The sequence below is a fragment of the Cricetulus griseus genome, chromosome 3 (genome assembly GCF_003668045.3).
Source record: "Cricetulus griseus strain 17A/GY chromosome 3, alternate assembly CriGri-PICRH-1.0, whole genome shotgun sequence".
NCBI classification, from domain to species: Eukaryota; Metazoa; Chordata; class Mammalia; order Rodentia; family Cricetidae; genus Cricetulus; species Cricetulus griseus.
The window spans coordinates 122,695,195-122,717,513 of NC_048596.1; the positions used below are offsets into that span (position 1 = coordinate 122,695,195).

At 39.1% G+C, this 22,319-nt stretch overlaps 1 protein-coding gene across 1 annotated transcript in view; it reads right to left on the reverse strand.

The window, feature by feature from the left end:
- LOC113834922 (vegetative cell wall protein gp1-like) overlaps positions 1-22,319 on the reverse strand; it is a 95,812-nt gene that overhangs the window by 36,637 nt on the left and 36,856 nt on the right. Inside the window, exon 2 of the transcript XR_003483929.2 lies at positions 8,732-8,915. The gene's annotated coding sequence lies outside the window, so the exon portion shown is untranslated. The remainder of the gene's footprint in view (positions 1-8,731; positions 8,916-22,319) is intronic.

The window sequence follows — 22,319 nt, forward strand, 5'->3', positions numbered from 1 at the left end:
AATTTAAGAGATGGGAAAGAAATTCTTTAATAGCCAGGAAGGCTAGCAGGCTATCCAACACAGCCTATTTGAGATGCTTATTACTCTACTCTGAGGAGCAGGGAATTTGCATCACAGCAAAGGTTGTTCATTGCAAATCTATTTTCAGAACCCAAAAGGTGTACATTCTTAATGGTTTCTTGGAACCTTTTGGATATTTCAGAATATACAGAAAATCACAAACTTTATCTTTATCTAAATGTAGGTGGGCAATAAAGAGATGCTCTACAAGCCTCACTTTAACTGCATGATCGTAGGTCTACAAGTGTTCTGGGGGTTGAGTTACAGGCATTTCCATCAAATCAGGGCTCTTGGTGCTCATGATGGCTGAGAGACACTGGCTATTAACTGAATCTGGCCTTCAAAAATATTGTCTAGGAGCATAGTAACTTTATATTCTCAGTTCAACAACAGCCATGTACACAAGTTGAGGTGTCTTCCATTCTTTCTTCACTTCACATACTTCATTAAAGTTCAGTTCTTATGTGAGAATTATTATTTAACCAGAATAATACCAAACAATTATGTAGCATACTTCTGTTACCTTTTCTCCTCACTAGATTTTCCAGGATCTTAGCCTCTTGTGCAAAGGATTGAAATAAATGTTTGCATACTTTGCAAGAAAAAAGGAAAGAAATAGAATGTCATCATTCTTTAAGTTTGATTAAAAAAAAAAGAATGACTAATGATCCTAAGTGAGTTCTTGAAACCATTCATTTGGATGAGAAGCCAGCAAGCCACTGTGAAGAGCCATAGCTTCCTGGCCTGTGGTCTACGTGAATTCAAACTTTCTAGGTAGATGTGCACTAATGAGTTAATATGCACCATGACACAAAAATAACCTTAAAACCTATTCAAGTCTCAAATTCTATCTCAAAACTTTTTGATAACTTACATTTGGCCTCCTAAATTAATCTATTCTTATGGAGAGAAGGAAAAAGACCTAACAGCAAAACTCATCCAGCCAGGGTTGTCCTAGCAAATCCTTTTCCCACTACAAAGTAACAAGTTGGCAACTAGTTTATATGCGGTTAGCTTTGAATCACATTACTGTTTATCATGTCCAAGACCTAGATGGAAAGAAAAAGCATGTTCTAGAGTCTGCAAAACTAAAGACCAGACCCCATATTATCAGAATATAACATATCACAATGTACTGCCTTCATTGTCTGAATCCTTTTCTCTCAGTCTCTGCCTGCAAAAATCAGCCAGATCAGTAGATTATTTAGTATGGGGACTCATTCTATAATATACAGTTCCTTTCTTCAGTAGAGGCTTCAGCCTTGTGAGACTTTGAGAAAACAAATTGAAATAATCACTGGAGACAAGAGAAATCCTTGGTCTTAGTTCCTTTTCTATTTCTGTACTAAGACACCATGCCCAAGGCAATTTATAGAAGAAAGCATTTAATTGGGATTGTAGTTACAGAGGGTTAGAGTCCATGATGGAAGAGCAAATGCATGACAGCGGGAACAGCTGACATCTTATATCTCAAAACTGCAAGTAAGGGGCAGGAGCACACTGGGAACAGTGCAAATCTATTGAAACCTCAAAGCTCATCCCCATTGACACATGTCCTTGAACAAGGTGACAGCTCTTTATCCCTCCCAAACAGTTCTACCAATTAAAGACCAAATATTCAAACATGCAAGCCTACTGGGGTCATTCTCATTCACCCTTTTACCTTGAATTTTCCAATATTTAGCTTAAATATACCAAAAAGTTGTCTCTGAAAAAAAATGTTTTCTATTACAGCTTTTAAGAGAGATAAGGAGCTAGAGAATTATACTTGCTCTCTCCATACCTATTCCATACTGTTTTACATAAGTAAATAAGATAATTCATGAAACATATATATGTAAACTAGAAAGCAAAAAGTAGAAATAAAGCTGTCATTTTATTCCAAGAGGACATAGTTTTAAATGTTTAAAAGCTGTTGGAATTATTATGTGTATTTAAAAGATTCATAAGATATAAAGTTAATATCAAAACTAAGTACATTCCCATATAACAGTAAAGAACAAGTTTAAAATGAACTAAATAATAATCCATATAGATTACTATTCAAAACTTTCATAAACTTAAGAAATATGTTAATATAAAAGACCTCTAAAAATAAACATATGTAGCAATATGGAAACAATTTCAACAAGATCTAAATAAGCAGAGAGATATAGCATGCTCATGGATTAGAAGGATTAATACAAATTTGATTTTTTTCCAAGTTGATCTAAACTCCAGCCTGTTTCTTTGTGTCAGTGTAGAAATGGGAAATCTAAATTTTGAAATTTATATGGAAATATAGAATTTAAAATGCTTCTACCAAAAAAATACCAGTTTATTAACAGGCATTCTAATTAAGATCCTGATTTGCATAAGGAAAAACAAAGGTATAAATGCAACAGAGAGACTCACACATACAAACATCTGATATATAACAGAAATGACCTCTAGATCAGAGACAGGATGGATTTCATTAATAATAAATGATGCTGGATCAAGTGCTATACATAAGCAAAACCAAAATAAAACTTGATCTCCGCATTGGCATATAGAGAAAACTCAATTTTACACAAGCTTATGTGATAATGTTATCTTCAGAATTCATTTTAGTATAGAATTCCTTAGTAGAAATATGTAACAAAGTATAAGCTAAAACTATATATTTTAGATACTACAGGATATTCTAATAAAAACAAAAATTTGAAAAGAAAAAATAATATAAGCACTACTCATAAAGGAAAGAAATAAATATACTGGATACTCAGAATATGTGATTATGTGCTATGAATGTGAATACTGTGTCTATTTAATCAAAACAGGTTAATATCCAAATTACATGAAAGATAGATGAATAAGGAAGAGCAAATAATTTAATAGAAAATCATAAGAAAAAAGTTTAAAAGGCACTTTGAAAGGCATACAACAAACAGCAGAAAATTCAAATTGAATCTACAATAATATACCATTTAACACACTCAGAAAAATGGGTAAAATTAAAAGGATCAAGCAAATACTGGTTAGTTGTGAAGAAACTGAAATTCTCATGGACTGTAAATTAGTGGTACATGCTTTGGGAAACTTTAACAGTGTCTGTTAATATGATCATATTAATGCTTTATGACCCAGAAGTTCTATTCACAGTAAAAGATGTACCCAATGGAAATATAATCTTGGACTCACCAACAAACATCTTCAAGAAAACACATAACAACTTTATTCATAATAGCCCCAACAATAGTTCATCAACACTAGAAATAGTACAAATATTTATCAACAGTAGAATGACTAAAGCAATGGAATGAATGAGTTTCTTCTACTTGTAAAACAGGAATAAAACTCATGAAAATCTTCTTTTGGGCAAAATAACCACACAAGTTAACTTGTGTAAAGTACAAATACAGATAACGCTAACCTATGGTAGTTATCATCAGAGGAAGGGTATTTTGGCCGAGAACTAATAGTAGAGATGAATGACAGTGATTGGCAAGACTTGGACTGGTGAAAATGGTCAGTCCTTGGAAACTGGGATGGATGGGTTTCAAGGTTGGGGGAGCCCAGAAGGCTTCTGTTGGGTCATGTTATTTCTTCCAAGGGTTGTGGTTACATGGTTATCACCTGTGAGAAGCATTTGTCATAAGCCATTCATTTGCTTTCTTTTTTCACATATGTTTCACTAAATATAGATCATGGAATTCAAACCACATAGAATTTATGTAGCATATTATAGAGGTGCATGGAGCACTATTCATTCTCAAGTTGCTTGTTGATTAATGGGTTTTTATCCTGCTGGTTTGAAAGATGACTCAACACCAGTGTTTACCCATTTGAGTATATGTGTTAGGTATTCCTAGGTAGACACTGCTCCAAGAGCTCCAGATGTGAACAGTGTTCCTTCTTTCAGGGACCTAGTAACAGGAACAAGTAATAATCAAATCAAAAAAGCTATATAATAACTAAAATATGATTAGGTAGTCTAACAAAGAAAAATACATTATTGCAGAGAGTGACAGTGATTATTTAAGATTCTCTCTCTCTCTCTCTCTCTCTCTCTCTCTGTGTGTGTGTGTGTGTGTGTGTGTGTGTGTGTGTGTATTGGGATTAAACTTCTGGACTTGCACATGCTAGACAACTACTTAACATTGAAAGAAAACCCCAGCTCAGGATAGACATTCAGGACTTCCTATAGAAATGACAGTTCTGTAAAGAAATAAAGGAAGGGATGTAGCAAGCAATATAAATATCTTGGGAAAGGGATAAAGGAGAATTTGAAATATAGTGAGCAATGGACCCAATGTTTTTGACATGGAACATGAAGTCCATCCTTCATGAGCACTCAATACAGAGAAAATCACTTAGTCTTCCTTTCCCATCATGTACTGGCAGTCCCATTAGAACAAAGCCTATAAATGACTTATTCACCCATATTTCCCAAGGACTGTCATGCCTAGTACATAGACTTGATCTGTAAATATTTATATAATGAAAATCTTACAAAACTACATCTTTCGGCAGTCAACTTTCTAGTCATAGATTCAACTAACTATCAATCAAAAATGTTGGGTGAGAGTTTACTTCTGAAATCTCAATGCTTAAGAGGTTGAGTCAGTGGACTACTGTGAGTATGACAACAGTTTGGGCTACAGAGTGAGACCTTATTCCAAAACAAGAAATTACTTCTTTTATATATTTATTGATTAATTGATTTTGCAATCCTCCTCCCTTCTCTCCTACCATTCCCTCCCTCTCCCTCCCTCTTAACCTACGCCCAATCCACTCCTTCTCTGTTTCTGTTCAGAAAGTAACAGGTCTCCTATGGATATCAGTAAAGCATAGCATATCAAGGTGCAGTAAGACTAAGACCTCCACTTGTATTAAGGATGGGCAAAGCAACCCAGTTTGAGGAATAGGTTCCCAAGAGCCAGCCAATGTGTTAGGGGTAGCTCTGCTCCCATTGTTAGAAGTATCACAAGTAGACAAAGCTACACAACTGTCACATATATGTAGATGGCTTAGGTCGGTCCCATGAAGGCTCCCAGGTTGTTGGTTCAGGTTCTGTGAGTTCCTATAAGCCAGGTTGGTTGGTTCTGTGAGTTTTCTTGTAATGTACTTGAACCCTCTGGCTCCTACAATTCTTTCTCCCTCTCTTTAGCAGCATTCCACCAGCTCAGCCTAATGTTTGTCTTCGTAGTCTCCTATCTGTTTGCATCTGTTATTAGATGAAGGCTCTCTGATGACAATTGGGGTAGGCACCAATCCGATCACAGCAGAGGGCTAGTTCGGGCTATGTATCCACTACTGTTAGGAGTCTTAGCTGAGGTCATCCCTGTAGATTCGTGAATTTCCCTTGTATCATGTTTCCACCTGACCCTGAAAATTCCCCCCCTTTCCAGTCATCACTTTCAGTACTCATTCCTTCCATATACCCCATAACCTTATTTCTCTGGGTCTTGAGGTAGATTGATTCCCAATTTTCTTAGAAACCACCACATTGATTTCCAAAGTAGCTGTACAAGTTTGCACTCCCACCAGCAATGGAGAAGTGTTACCCTTGCTCCACATTCTCTCCAGCATGAGCTGTCACTTGTGGGTTTTGGTCTTACCTATTGTGACTGGTGTAAGATGGAATCTCAGAGTCATTTTGATTTGCCTTTCCCTGCTGACTAAGGATATTGAACATTTCTTTAGGTGTTTTTCTGCCATTTGAGGTTCTTCTATTGAGAATTATCTGTTTAGGTCTATACCCCACTTTTAAATTGGATTATTTGTGATGTCTAGTTTCTCGAGTTCTTTATATATTTTGGAAATCAGCCCTCTGTCAGATGTGGGGTTGGCGAAGATATTTTTCCATTCTGTAGGCTGAAGTTTTGTCCTATTGACAGTGTTTTTATTGCCTTACAGAACCTTTTCAGTTTCATGACAATTTATTAGCTGTCAATCTTAGTGTCTGTGCTACAGGTGTTATATTTAAGAAGTTTCCTCCTGTGCCAATGTATTCAAGACTAGTCCCCACTTTCTCTTCTATCAGGTTTAGTGTAACTTGATTTATGTTGATGTCTTATCCACTTGAACTTGAGTTTTGTGCCAGGAGGTAGATATGGATCTATTTGTATTTTTCTACATGCCAACATCCTGTTATACCAGCACCTTTGTTGAAGATCCTTTCCTTTTTTACATTGTATAATTTTTGCTTCTTTGCCAACAATTAGGTGTGCATAGGATTGTGGTTTTATGTCTGGGTCTTTGATTCAATTCTATTGATCAGTATGCCTATTTTTAATGCCAACACCATGCTGTTTTTATTGCTGTGTCTCTGCAGTAGAGCTTGAGATAAGGGATGATGATACCTCCAGAAGTTCTTTTATTATACAGGATTGTTTTAGCTATCCTGGGTTTTTTGTTTCTCCATATGAATTTGAGTATTATTTGCAAACAATTGTGTTGCTATTTTGATGGCAATTGATTAAATCTGTAGATTGCTTTGGTAAGATGTCCATTTTTACTATGTTATTCCTACAGATCCATGAGCATGTGAGGTCTTTCCATTTTCTGATATCTTCTACAGTTTCTTTCTTCAAAGACTTGAAGTTACTGTCATAAAGGTCTTTTACTTGCTTATTTAGAGTTATCCCAAGATACTTTATATTGTTTGTGGCTATTATGAAGGGTGTTGCTTATCATTTGTATATAAGAGGGCTATTGATATTTTAATCTTGTATCAAGCCATTTCACTAAAGGTGTTTATCAACTGTAGTAGCTCCCTCATGGAATTTTTGGGTACGTCTCAAAGCAAGTCTTAGCAGATACAAAGAAAGGAATAACCCCCTGTATATTATTGGATCACAGTGCATTAAAGTTGGAGTTCAACAACAATACAAACTACAGAAAGCTGGCAAACTCTTGGAAATTAATCACTTGGTCAAGGAATAAATTACTTCTGAACATACTTTACTTCTTGTCATTACAAACAGTATACCATGAGAACTCATTATGTATTTACTCTAATCATTAGTAACCAATGTATATTTCAAAGCATGAAGGAAAATAGGAGTACATTCTTTGCAAATACTATGCCATTTCCTATGGGGGACTTGAGCATCTTCATATTAATGTATCAACAGGGATTTTGAAAACATCCTTATGTAATACCAAGAGAAGTCTATCTTGTGTTTTCTAGATTACCTCTTCTCCTGCTGGGATTTATCTGTGTATCAGTGCATTGGTCCTCCACTGTTTTAATTACTACGGTTTTAGAGCTTGTGTTAACACTTGGCAGTGGTTACGTCTCCTAACACTCCTAGGAGGGATAATGCAAGCAGTAGGCAATGTGCTGGAGATAACAGTTCAAGGCAAGTAAAAATAGTCGATGGTGTCATTGTCCATGTGAAAGCCAAGTCTGGGTAAGATGGTTAAAGCAGGGAAGCTGAATTCCAGAGGCAAGGTTATCAGTGTAGTCTAGGTCTGAAGAGTTAATGAATCCAAGTGAGAAATAGATGTGGATAACTTGTCAGGATGTAGAAAAGGCTTGTAGGTCAGTCATCAGAATGTAGCAAGTACAGGGTTCACCTTTGAGGTGAGCTTCAAGGGAGCCATTGTTGACTCTAAAATGCCTGTGCTATTTTCAGTCCCTAAATCCAAAAGGTGAGTGTTAGCAGCTGTGATGTGAGCCACCATAAAGGGTAGCTGAGATTGCATGACTCCAGTGCTATGCAGTCCCGTGGTTCATCTGATCCTCCTGCCTCAGCAACACAAACACCTTGGATCATTCCTCTTGCCCTATCATTGAACCACTGCTGGTCAGGGGCCCACGGTTTAAGAGTGTATTTAAAAATTTAAACAGCTATCTGACACCAATCTGGGGCAATAACCCAAGTGTGCCCTTTGGCAGGAGCTCACTGTGCCACCATCCCAAGTGAGGATAGTGTTGCTGGCTGCCCCAGATTTTGTGGGCAAGATGGTGAGAAGTTAGAATGTCACTGTTCTTGGAACAGAGAGGATGCCCAGGCAGATTTAGAAACCTCATTAGCCTCAGCCAGAGGTTAGGCGCAGATTTCAGTCTTCACAATAGTTTATGCTTATGCAGTATTCTCTCACCAAAAGCTTTCAACATGGTGGGTAAACTCGCGTTTGCCTGTTTCTTCTGTAGTCAGTGTTTTGGTATGAAGCTTGATTCTCTCTGAATATCCAAAACCCAAATCAAGCTCTATATGATCTCAGTTAGATTACGTAAATGGACAGGCCCGTTGCATAATTCAAATGCCCTCAAACCCAGATCCTTTTGTTATCAGATAACAAAATACATGATGTCCAAGTTTGTTATAGCAAATGGCCTACTAGTTACGTATAATCTATAAACTTTAAATCATGTCTAGATTACTTCTGGTACCTAGCACACTATAAGTACTATGTAAACAATTGCTAGTCCATATCTTTACTTGTATTATCTCTGTTGCTATATTATGGTTTCCCCTCTAATTTTCAATCCACTTTTGTTGAATCTGCAAATGAGGAAATCTGGGGTACAGAGAAATAATTATACCCTATTTTGTACGCCTTATGTTTATACTTTGATCTTTTCTGAGTCGAGACATAACAAGCAAGCTACAGACAACAAAGTGATACAGTTTTACCTCCTTGATTATTTTTCCACAGGCAAGCATGGATGGTCTTCCACAGAGGGAGCAGCACTTACCAACATCAGCCTGAAATGAAGTCTTCAGAAATGAGGGAGCTGTGAGCCTTCAGCATTCTCCTGATCTGAGCCTAATTATCCTTCCTCTTTTGTGCTTAGATTTGCTTCTTTCTCAGAGAATACATTTCTCCTGGGGCCTGGGATAAAAGCAACCTGGCACCTTCCTAGTGTCTCTCTCTTCCTCCTAGGAAAAATAAAATCATCCTGGTAAACACTTTGTGGACCATGGCTAAAGCACAGCCAGAAACAGCACTCCCTGGGCACACTGCAGTCCCAACCTGAGCTTCCGGCTTTACTCCCTTCTGCCAAACACCAGATTGTGACCTTCTACAGGGCAAGAGCTTCACTGTGGTGGATGGAATGGATCTGAGATGAATGAAGAAACCACAGGGCATGGCGAGCATCCGTTTGCTGCAGCAAGGCAAGGTGTGAAGCTTCTGGGACTAGAAAACGTAGATCTTGTAAAGTCCAGTCCTGCAGTCCACTAATAACGTTTACAAGTAGCTTCTCCCCATCTTTGTCTATGCCCCTTCTTCCTTGTGGAGAAGGTATACTACCTTCTACTTGGAAGGCTGTGAACATGGCACACAATAACATACATAAATGCATTGATTGTACTGCACCTAGGCCTGTCAGTGATGAGAAAATACACCGGTGAATCTTATTATACCCCCAACTCATATCTCTGGGGATGATCAGGACCTGTCTTCAATTTATGCAGGCTCAGACAAGTAATTACAGAAATGTCTTCTCTCATACAGCTTAGCATCTCTCACTCACCTAATTACTAAAGTCTTCATTTATTACCAGTTTCTCAAAGGAGCTCTGTCCTTCCCACTACATTGTTGCCTTCTACACCCCCCTTGTTTATTCTTGTAACAATTTGTTCACAGCCTTAACAACCAACTAACAAAATAATTCTATGAATTGGAGTATGTAAAAAACCTTTAAATCTCAATTAATCTTGTCTTCCATTCTTAACCTGATTGCTCCTATGATCTGTTTCACCCCTTGTGAAGCAGAAATAATTAATGATCTATCCTTAGAGTTTATATATGCTTGTTATAGCTAGCAAAAGTAGTTAGATGTGGATGACAGGCCGAAAAGAACAAACACAGAGGACATGGCTAACCAGGAAGAGACAAGAAGCAAGCAAACTAAAGCAAATGAATGTATGTCCACAGAGTTCAAAGCATTAGAGGATAGAGATGGTGGCTACGAGGCTCTAGAAAATAAATTGCAAAGTAACGGATAGAGAAGTTTTCTAGGTCTTCATCTTGACCAAGAACCTTAGCCTCTGGATGGAAGAATTGACTCATCGCCTAGGATAATCATTACTGTGCTTGTTCTAAGAGATTAAGAACATTCCAACATTACTAGAGATTATGAATCATACCCAACCTATACTGGAAGTTAGCTCATTCTTAGAATCCAATTACAATGCCAAGTCTTTAGAGTAATGGCAATAGATTCACCTTCAGACAGCATACTTTCTGAAGAGAGGCAGACATATGAGAGGAGAACTGGAAAAAGATAATTAGCCATATGGTAGAGGTTCCAGGAAATCCTTGTCATGAGGTCAAAGAGGGGCAGGGGCATTCTCCATACACACTTGAAAGTGGGAGAGGCTGCTTTTCTAACATCCTAATGATTATCCATCATCTCAGCTTTCTTATTCAAATCCAAGGAGATGACTTTAACCTCTGGGCACTCCACTTCCCATGATGCCTCATCTTAGGTACATAGAAAAAAAGAAAGAAACAAAAATAGAGACACCATAATTTTGCTGGTTACAAGAACCAACTTCTCAATCCCATAATTACTTAGTGAAGAGAAGACTTCAACTTCATTATCCTTCACCTTTTAATTTATTTGGATCTTAATGATTTAATGAACAACTCTTACTACCCACATTTTAAATCAACTAAAAAGAGACAAATGTGCTCTAAGGATGAAGTTTAAAATACCCATAGTACTATTGGTGAAGAATCAATAGACATCTTAGATAATGAGTTTCCTATAATTACATCCCCACCATTAATCAGAAATACTTGTCAAGTAGTTGGCAGCTCTAGACAATACCCTCCCCCAACAGTATCAGAGTCTTTACTGCAAAGAACCCAGATAGCATGAGAGCACACTATGGCACAAGAATCCTCCCAAAAGCCTCCTCTTTAGAGAGGAGACAAGGGATGTGTACCACTTAGAAGCCCCTAACATTCTCCCATGGGTGAGTTAGCAAGGGGTGGTGATAGGCCAGGAACACTCTGTAATGGAGGATCCTCCACATTGGCAGGTTAAGTCAGGAGCATCATACAGTACTCCCCAGAAATAAAACTCTGTTATTTCTCCTCATTTGTTCAACACTGCTCTTTGAAAGAGAAACCACTTTTTCTTCATCCTTTACTATAGTGGTACTTAAAATGCTATGTTGAATAGGGGAATTTACAATCACTGACATGAAAATGACTAAAGAATTGACTTATATTCAAAGTCATTGCAAGAGGTCTGATCAGCGATGAAGATACACCCAGGAGCTCTCAGGGCTACCAGTCATATAACTTAGGTCCTCTACAACATAGCAAGGGGCTAGTTTTTAAGTAATACCTTCCTTGTGGGAAGTCCCAAATCATCTGAAGTGTGAGTGCCTAGGAGAACAGCAATGGAATGGAAAGGTGAAGGATGTTGGTATGGAGGAAATGTAGAGACATGTCCACATATAGATTTGAAAGCATAGATGTAACATTATTAACATTCATTCATTCATTCATTCATTCAGCAAATCTTTACCAGGTGCTTATGAAAACCTACTCTGGTGATCTAGTAGTAAACAGAGCCCCCTTCTTCACCTTGTGACCTTTCATGTTGGTTTGGGTGACAGCAAATATAAGGTAACAAAATAAATAAATAACATGCTATTATTCCAGGTAGTATCAAGTTCTATGAAGAAGATAAAGGCTGGTGAGCAATCAGAGAGGAATATAGTTGTTGAGTGTCATTTTTCCAGCTCAGTTACCATGGGAACGAGAGAAAGATATTAGTATTACAAACAGAAAACATTTTATTTGGTGGGAAGAATGACTTAGTTCAAAGGATTGGAGAAAAACAGCCACTGAAATCATGTGGAATAAACCCAGAATAGTTTTGTTAATATATACAAAAGATAGAATTTTTGCCAAGCATGTCTACTTCCTACAACACACACACACACACACACACACACACACACACACACACACACACACACACACTTATCTAGTACAATTTATACCTCAATTCATGAATGATGCTCCATGACAATTATAAGGTGTAAACATAGACATAATATCAAACTTAAAAGAGGAGATTGTTCCAGACCTCTCAAATCTCCTTTCAGCCCTGGGGCTTTACTCAGATTCTTTACTAACCAAAGAAGATTAGCTAACAGTGCCAAGTGGCCCAAGGGTCTAGCTGACCATTCCTTAAAATTTTTACTATGACTTCTTGTAGACATTGTAGACAGGGTCCCTGATTGTTACAATCATTAACTGTCATCAAAATTTCAGCAGTGTCTCCCACCACAGTGTAAGAGGCTCACAAACACTCAACGAACGAATAAATAATGCCATCAATTTAATTTGGCTCCTGGAACATTAATAGGGAAAAGAAGGGAGAGAAAGACAGACTCTACATGTATCACTGAGGACCAGTAGAGTCTTAATTTCATGGAAGAATAGCAATACCATAGAATTCACACACAGTGTGTGTGTGTCAGAAGTTTTTGCTGAAATTCAGAAAGCCCCTGGGAGGTATAAATGTCTTAGTCACACCTGAGTGTTATTTGCTTTAATCTTACAATTGGTGTTGATTATGCAGTCTGAAGTATGAAATGTTAAGTGTGTGAATGTGCATGGGGAAAGGTTATCCTAATAAACTTAAAAGTCCAGCCAGGCATTGGTGGCACAGGCCTTTAATCTCAGTACTCGGGAGGCAGAGGCAGGCAGATCTCTGTGAGTTCAAGGCCAGCCTGGTCTACAGAGTGAGTTCCAGGACAGGCTCCAAAACAATGCAGAGAAACCCTGTCTCAAAAAACCAAACCAAACCAAAACCAAACCAAACAAACAAACAAAATCTGAGGAGAAGCTGGCATTGTGGCTTAGTGGGTAAAAGTGCTCATCCTACAAGCATGAAGACTCGGGTTCTATCCCCAGAGTTCATGGTGAAAGGAGAAAGCAGACTTGGGAAATACGTCCTCTGACTTCCACACAAGGGGTGTATCAGCATGAACATACAAACATTCACACACACATGCATGCACAAAGACACACACACAACAACAACAACAACAACGATGTCTATAGACTATGTTGAGTAGGACATTGAGTTAACAGAAGCTATTGTATTCAGACATATAACCCAAGCAGGAAAATAACCAAAAGTGTCTGGATTATAAAAGTCTACCCAATGAATGATCAAATGAAGAGAAAAGAAAACTGAAGAGAACAGAGATTAAGGACTTCTCCAAGGCAAACTTGTGGATCTGGAGGTGATAGGATGTGGGCTGCCAACCAAGTCTAACACTTCTACCTATTATAGGAGCAGCAACCTTTACTATAAAGTGAAAGATGGCAAACCTTTTAGGCCTTGTGAGCTACATATTCTTTGATCCAACTATTTGACCTTTCAAATGGAATATAAAACCAGTCAAAGACAGCAAGCAAACAAGCTATGAGCATAGCTATGTGCCAATAAAGTTTTATTTATGAACTCTCAAGTATGAATTCCACACAACTTCCATGTGTCACAAAATAATTTTCTTCTTTTAATTTTCTTTCAACCACTGAAAAACATAGAACTCATTCTTGGTTACAAGCCAACTTCTGACCCTAAGACATTCTGTTTTCCCACCTTAGAGACTGTATCTTGACTTTGTCAGAGCAAAGATATCATGGGAACTTGTAAAGTGGATTTGAAGGAGGGTGGGGATTTGGGGACAATTTATCATTCGAAGTACAGCCAAAGAACGAAGTAGCCCCAAACTGCCAGGAAAGTGTCATCTTTCTGTTAAATACATTGGTCTTTCTTTTTATCCACACCACATCTTCTATACTGTTACAGCATGTCTGGGATAACTTTATAATCCTTCAGATTCCAGGAAACCAGTTTAGTACTCTTGTCTCTCATTCGGTGAAAAGTTTCCCTTTAAATTTCTGTCACCTCACTGGATTTGTGATTTGCTTCATTGCTACGACAAAATGCCTGACAAGAAGCAACTTAAGGGGGAGAAGGTGTCTTTAAATTTCAATTTTCCTATCAAGGAAATGTAGTCCATCATGGTAGGGGAGTCAGGGCAGCAGGGGCAGGTAGGTGTCAGCTGGGCACATTGTACCTACAGTCAAGAAGCAAAGAGTGATGAATACTTGCCTTTAGTTTTCATTTCCTTTTTCTTCCTTCTTCCTTCTTCCTTCTTCCTTCTTCCTTCCTTCCTTCCTTCTTTCTTTCTTCCTTCCTTCCTTCTTTTCTCTTTTGTCTTTTCAAGACAGGATTTCTTTGTGCAACAGCCCTAGCTATCCTAGAACTAGCTCTATAGACCAGAGACCAGGCTGGCCTCAAATTCACAGAGCTCTGCCTGACTATACCTCCCTAGTGCTGGCACTAAATGTGTGTGCCACCACCGCCTAGTTGCTTTTTTCTTTTCACTCAGTCTGGAACCCCAGTCCATTGAATTACTCCACTCACATTTTGGATGGGTCTTCCCAATTCAGTTAACTTAATCTAGGTAAACCCTTACAGACATGCTCTGAGAATTCATTCTGTGATGAATCTTGGACATATCAAGTTGACAATTAGAATTAGTCATCATACCACACACACACACACACAAACACACACACACACACACACACACACACACACACACACACACACACACACTTACTCAGGCACCTTTTGAAAACAGAGAAAGTAAAAGTAAAATAGGAAGAAATGTTGTTGTCACATGTCTGAAAACAACAGACTCATGTTTTCCACTCTTTGTCTCTGTCTCTGTCTCTGTCTGTCTGCCTCTCTCTTTTGCTCTCCACCTGTGTCACTGCCTATTGACTTAGGGAAATGGAAATGAAAATAACATGCCTGAACAACAAAAGAAAATATAGTGGACTCCAAACAAAGGAAATATAGTGTGGTTTGATGACTTCAACTGCCAGTGTAAGGAACATAGCAGTTACCATCTCAACCTACCAATATGGAAGAAGTTGAACAAACTGAAAACCAACACTATTCTTAGTACAATAAAAAAGTGAGGTTGAAGAAGAAGGAAATGCCCCTTCCCCTGAATGGGAGAGATAGACAAGAATGCTCAAGAACAGAACAATGTAAGAACTTGGCTTTACTATTTTTTTTTTTTTTTTACTCTGCAAAAGACATGGACTGTCAAGAGAATGAAAAGACAAACCACAAACTGGAGAAAAAATATTTGCTAAAGAATGGCCCTAATCCAGGAAACTGACAACAGCAAATGCTGGCAAGAGTGTAGAGCAACGGGAACTCTTATTCATTTCTTGTGGGAATGTGAAATGCTGCAGCCACTCACAAGCTAGTTTGGCAGCTTCTTACAGAACTAATTATGCTCTTAGATTACGATCCAGCCATCAAGATACCCAGAATTTCCCCAAACCATACTGAAAGTGGCTTTCTTCATCATTGGCAAAACAAAGCCACAAACAGAATGTCCTTCATTAGGTCAATTGGTAAATGTTGCACATCTAGATAATGGAATACAAACTATCAATGATAAAGGAGGTGGAGGAAACCTATGGGCATATGATGCAATGAAATAAGCCAACAGGAAAAGACTGATGAGTTTAAGTTAGCAAATCGGCCTCTTGAAAAAAAAGGTCTGAGTGTTGGGATTCACTCTTATGTCACATGGTTTTCCTCTGCTTCTGCCGCCTCCAGAGAACTTCTCTGAATGCATTACTTTTCAAAGCTCCTGTGAGTCAGACTTATGGCCCTTGGTGATAATTCTGTGCTGAGATCGGCCTCGAGGCTATCAAGACGATTCTGTTTACATTTATTTGATTTAGATATATCATTTCTGCAGACATAGAAAAGCATCTCAAAATGGCCTCTGGCAATGTATGTGTTCTTAACCCAGTTTAAACATAAGACACAGAGGCTCCTCCACTTGCAGGCATTTGACTGCAGAAGCAGCTGGGTACTGGTTTTGTCTGTGCCCAGTGTAGCATATGACAGAAATATGAGTGAGTGAGCATAAAACCATGGAGTTAGCATGCAGGGTGGGGGTGGGGGCTTAAGAAAATTGCATACCATTGGCTGTGCTGGCTTTTCTCAGCATCTGCACTGTAGCTTGACAGACTGAAAACAAGGGCCCTTTTCCTGTTTAGAATAATTCTGATGTTATGGTACCTATTTGCTCTACCAATGCCAACTTTTGTGGTGTTGTTTTGTTTAATGTTGGTGGTACTGGGATTTGAACCCAGAGCCTCGGCTAATACTCTGCTCCTGCACTGTGTCTCCAGCTCCCAGTATGTTAGATGCTGTAAAGAATGATGGTGCTTCCTGAAGAAGATGGTATCTGATTTTTTTACCAAATTGTTATTTATGTGTGGGAAGAAATGAAGAAATCAAAAAGGCATTCAGTGACAATTGCTCTTTGTGGTTTTTATCCTGATGGTCTGACTGAGTGTTACTATTCTTGCCTCCACTCTTGAAGTTCCACAGAGAGTCTAACTGAGAAATAGTCCAAGACAGCAGGATGAGAGGTGAAGGAACTGTCCATCATTAGAGACCAGCAGAAGGAATGATGGATACTAAGAAGAATAACAAGCTGCCAAGACTTCACACAACAAAAGGGACACACGGGAAGGAAAGGAAACTTGCTAATAAATAATGTGTGACTCATTTAACTCATTTAATTTAAACAACGAAAAAGACAAAACATAAATTTCAAAAACATTTTTCAACATAACTAAATAAACGTTAAGAGCTACATGACAAAAAAACATGAAATTTACATTTTGTTATTATTACAAGAGGGAAATAACTTCAGACAGAAACTTCTCCTCTTCTGCCAGAGACTAATGTCTATTGAAAGGTAGAAATCATTCTATAAATATAAAGCTTGAACATCATCATCATCTTCATCATCATTTCCTACAAGGGCTGCTAATTGGAAACAGGCACAACATTGACTTCCTTATTGTTTGGAGATTTAATATCATCTAATTCCCTACCCAGCTTAAGAGAGCTTTCCATTTCTCAACACATATGCTATAATCCACTAAGGGAGATCTGAAAGGAGAATTGTGAGGTCAAAGAGGCCAAATTCAGGGATTCTGGGAGGCTAGAGTATCAACATCCAGTAACAACGGCCATTGGGTAAAAATGTTCAGTACTGTTGTCTATCATGATACACCAGGATGCTCCTTGGGAAACAGTGATCAAGTTCTCTGAGCCCTTGTCAAATAGCCCGTCAATGTAACCATGCTCACACAAACAGATTATTTTTGTCTCCTGTCTGTGCCCAGTGAAGGCACTGTCTTACATGAAAACAGTCCATATTTCTCTCTGTGCTCTGGAGTGGCTTGTGGGCAGAAAAAGACATGGCTGTGTCTGACAGTAAATGACAACAAGACCATGGTTGAATTACACTTGGTAAAGATGGCTCACACCTCTGTACATCCTGAAATCTAACAGAATCCTTTGAAATCAGCACATACTTTATTGCTTGGAGCTTCATGACTAATGATCCCAAATGTCATGGTAGGCACATTCAGTAGAAGCATACACATTTAGGGTTGGTCACTCTTCTGGTGTACTATTTCCTTTGCTACCATTCAGGCCTCCATGAACAAATCACTTATGAAATGAGAGTATGTGTTATCAGTGGGAAGCATACTTAAGGGTCCTGAGGATGGAGAATAGAGTCATGATTAAATAAACAATCCTTAGATTGACATTTCATTATGAATGTGCCCCATAGAAGAAATGTTTGTCTATGAATATAATTTTGTGTCCAATTGATTTCTTCTGACATCCTCTGTCTCTTTGTCCTTCCCACCAATCCTGCTACATCACTTTTCTCTGCTATTACCCCACTCCACTCTCTGATTTTCTCAGGAATAGCATCTGTGAAAGGCTTTAGACTCAATAGTAAGATAGTACTATCTCAGTTCTCTAATGGCAGGGATGGGTTCTATGAGAACAAGATATAGGGATTGGCTTCTGAGTACAGGGACTAAAGGAGCCAATGACAGGAAAATATTAACGATTAAATGAAGATAACACCTCAAAAGCAGTGTAAAGGGGGTAAAGCTTCAGTGCCAGAGACACTGGGTTAAAAACTTCTTATCAGCCACTTATAGATTAAGTGGCCTTAAGAAAGTCATTTTGTGTATCTGACCTTCAATTTCCTTGCCTATAAGTGGAGCATAATAAGAATTAATGCAAATGTTACAAACTATACATGTCTGAAGATACTGAAATCTAGTAGTATCTTGTGAAATCAGCACACACTACTATATTGCTTTGAATTTCACAAAGTATGTGGTAAAAACATGAGAGATGTAAATTATTTTATCATCATTATTGTCATCAGCACTGAGGACAAGATGCAGATGTCAAGTTTAATTGTAAAATATAAAAATGTAGAAATACATATTTAAATTTTAATAAACAAATAAATGAATCTAAACGACAGTGAACTGATGATTCCTAGGGGACATGACATCAAAGCTGGGCTGTTGTTCACACTAGCCCCAGGTCACATGATACATCATTGAGACAAGCTTATTCAAAGAGATAAGAGGCAGACAACCCTCTCTATCAGTAGATAAGATCTGGATGTAATCTGAGCTCCCCCAAACTTCTATGGAGTATGTGGTACCCTGTCTGATGAGCATGTCTCCATGTTGACACCATTATTCTCTTCCAGGATGCTGCCTCTATGAACATTAGACAGAGGAGGCGTTCTACCTCCACCTAGGCACTGGGAATTGTATTTTTTTTTTTTTTTTTTTTTTTTTCGAGACAGGGTTTCTCTGTGTAGTTTTGGAGCCTATCCTGGCACTTGCTCTGGAGACCAGGCTGGCCTCGAACTCACAGAGATCCTCCTGCCTCTGCCTCCTGAGTGCTGGGATTAAAGGCGTGCACCACCAATGCCCGGTGGCACTGGGAATTGTTAAACAATGTTAAGTACTGTTAAACCATTTTTCAAATCTGTTAAAACAAAAATCAGGCTTTTTTGCCACTATGTTCAATATATTTTTTCTTTTTCTTTTTTATTAGAAAGAAAATTATTTTACATGTCAATCCCAGGTCCCTCTCCCATCCCTCCTCCCCTGCCTCCCCAACTAACTCCCTACCTATTCTGTACCCTTCCTGCTCCCCAGGGAGGGTGAGGCCTTCAATGGGGGGGGGGTCCTTCAAAGTCTGTCATATTCTTTGGGGTAGAGCCTAGGCCAACTCCATGTGAGATGGGCTCCCAAAGTCCATTCCTATGCTAGGGATAAGTACTGATCCACTACACAAGGCCCCATAGATTTCCAAGGTCTCCTCAGTAACACCCACATTCAGGGGATCTGGATCAGTCCCATTCTTGTATCCCAGCTATCAGTCCTCGGACCAAGAGCTCTCCCTTGTTCAGAACAGCTGTTTCTGTGGGTTTCACCAGCCTGATCTTGACCTCTTTGCTCATCACCCCTCCTTCTTTGCAACTGGATTCCAGTTCAGTTCAGTGTTTAGCTGTGTGGGTGTCTGCTTCTACTTCCACCAGCTTCTGGATGAAGGCTATACGATGTCATATGAATTAGTCATCAATCTCATTATCAGGAGAGGGCATTTAAGGTAGCCTCTCCTCTGTTGCTTAGATTGTTAGTTGGTGTCATCTTTGTATCTCTCCAGACATTTCCCTAGTGCCTGATTTCTCTTTAAACCTATAATGTGTCCCTCTATTATATTATCTCTTATCTTGCTCTCTTCTGTTCTTCCCCCAACTCAACCTCCCTGCCCCATCATGTTTTCCTCACCCCTCTTCTTCTCCCCTTCTCATTCTCCTAGTTCCCTCTCCCCTCCCCCCAAGCTCCCAATTTGCTCAGGAGATCTTGTCCCTTTCTCCTTCTCCAGGGGACCATGTATGACTCTCTTAGGGTCCTCCTTGTTTACCAGCCTCTCTGGCAGCATGGACTGCAGGCTGGCAATCTTTACTCTATGTCTAAAATCTACATATGAGTGAGTACATACCATGCCTATCTTTTTGTGACTGGATTACCTCTCTCAGAATGGTTTCTTCTAGTTCCATCCATTTGCATTCGAATTTCAAGATTCCATTCCTTTTTGTCCCACTGAGTAGTACTGCATTGTGTAAATGTACCACATTTTCTCTATCCATACTGTATTTTTAATGCTATTTTGTGTAAGTTTATGTTGCAAGCATTCTAGCATTCCTTCAGATGTTTATTTTCTTATAAATATGAAAGATATTGGAGGATAGGGAAATGTGTCTCCCTAATGAGCAACGATTGGGCTCTCCCTCTCTATCCTGACTGCCATGAGCAAAGAGACTGTGAATCACGTTACCCTGATACCATTACCAGCCATCATGAACACTCTATGGATGGCTTAAGAGAATGGCATTGGGGAATCTGGTTTCCCTGCACCACCAGATTAGTGTAACTCTCAACCCTTGTCAGAGCGTTTTTGTTTCAGAAGATTGCACTTAATACACCCACAACTCTTCAAACTACAAGGGAAAGTAGACTATGAACTGACGAGCCTTAAATGGGACACTTATATCACAGTGCCTCCCACCAAGCTCAGGTACCCTCTCACAGGAGCAGACAGAAAGATGGAGAGAGCCAGAAGTCCTTGATGACTCTGATGAAGCAGTGTTTTATGGATATGTCTGTTATACATGAATGCATAATAGCTGTGACTGCATGCAGACCTGTTTAAGATCAAGCCAGCTAATAGTTCAATAAGGATAGGGGAGGAGCCCCAGCCTTATCTGAGGCGCTATTGATAGTTGATGGCCTCTGAGAGAGAGATGGAGACAGAGAGAGACTGAGTACAAATAGGACTCAGTGATGATTCTGGGAGGAAGATATGGAGAAATGTACCTGGATAGAGTTCTAGAAGAAAGAGTGGCACATTGTATACATGAATAAAATTCTCAAGTTAAAAAAAAAAGCAAAGAAAGAAAAATACACAAAGAACACACCTAATTGCCCTAATAGCTCCTGAAAGGATAGCCATACCAGGAACTATTTGAAACAGTTTGCACCCCAGAGTTTTCACTGGGCTCGGTGAACTCAGCATGACTTCAACCATTTCCAATTTGTCAAAGAAAGAACATGCGTTTCTTAATGGTCTGTCAGAGGGATTGTCATGACTGGGGCTAAAAATGAAAGGCTGTGATTGGTCTGTACACAAGCCTCAATGACTGTGATTGGTGCTAAGAGTCAAAGATATGATTGGTTTGTTTGGTCCAAAACAAATGGGTGTGATTGGTTCAAATATCCCTTCTCAGGCTACATAGTAGATGGATCAAACTTCCTCAGTAAATCAGGTAGAAGATTATCTTGTAGTGCTTTTTCTGGTGTTCCAACAAGAGGCCCAACAAAAGGTTTCTGTCCAGTGATCTTTTCTCTCCTTCTTTTAGTAATATGTACTGGGTAGCCAACACACAGAAAGAAGCAGGGAAGAACAGCAGAGGCACTTTGATGACAGAGGCAGCAGAGTGGAGTGGCAAGGGCAGTTGAGCAGTCACAAGGGCAGACTTCTATAGGCAAGGCAGCCAGGTCTTTGACAATTTAAGGACCAACTGAGTGATATAAGGTGAATAGACCAGGAGGAAGGGTATCAGAGGAAGAGAGAGGTCAGAGAGCTCAGCATTAAGATGCATAAAGGCTATATAAGAGCTAGAGAAGAGACACTGGAGACCCTAGTCACTAGAGGAGTTCCAGAGAGCTGTCAAATATTAGGACCAAGATCTCAAACCATGGCCCCAAAGCTAGAACACTGGTTCCTGTCAAGTGTTGAGGAATCTCATGCATGAACAAACCTGAAAGTACAATAGCTGCAACAAAGAGCAGAGGAAACACAACATCCTATGGCTGCTTAGCAGCTCTAACAGCTGGGGGTCCTGATACCTGGCTTCAGTGCAAGAATTAGAACATATTATGAGTGCCTGCTCCCTGTGTTGGTCCCACCCACCTACTGCTGTCTCTCATTGCTCCCAAACACCAAGGGAAACAAAAGTGGCCACAGGCTAGCACTTGAAAATCTCCTGCTTGCCCTGCCATGATCTACAGAGCATCAGGACTCTCTCCCATGCAGTGTATCTGTAACGAGTGCAAACTAAAGAGCAGATCATAGAATTGTATCTTATTAGCAACAGAACCAAACTCAGTTATTTGAAAGAATGGCACTAGGGAAATTTCCAGAGATTCCCAGGGATGACCACAACTAAGAATCTAAGCAATACTGGAGAGGCTACCTTAAATACCCTTTCCCAATAATGAGATTGGTGACTATCTTATATGCCATCCTAGAGCTCAGCATTAAGATGCATAAAGGCTATATAAGAGCT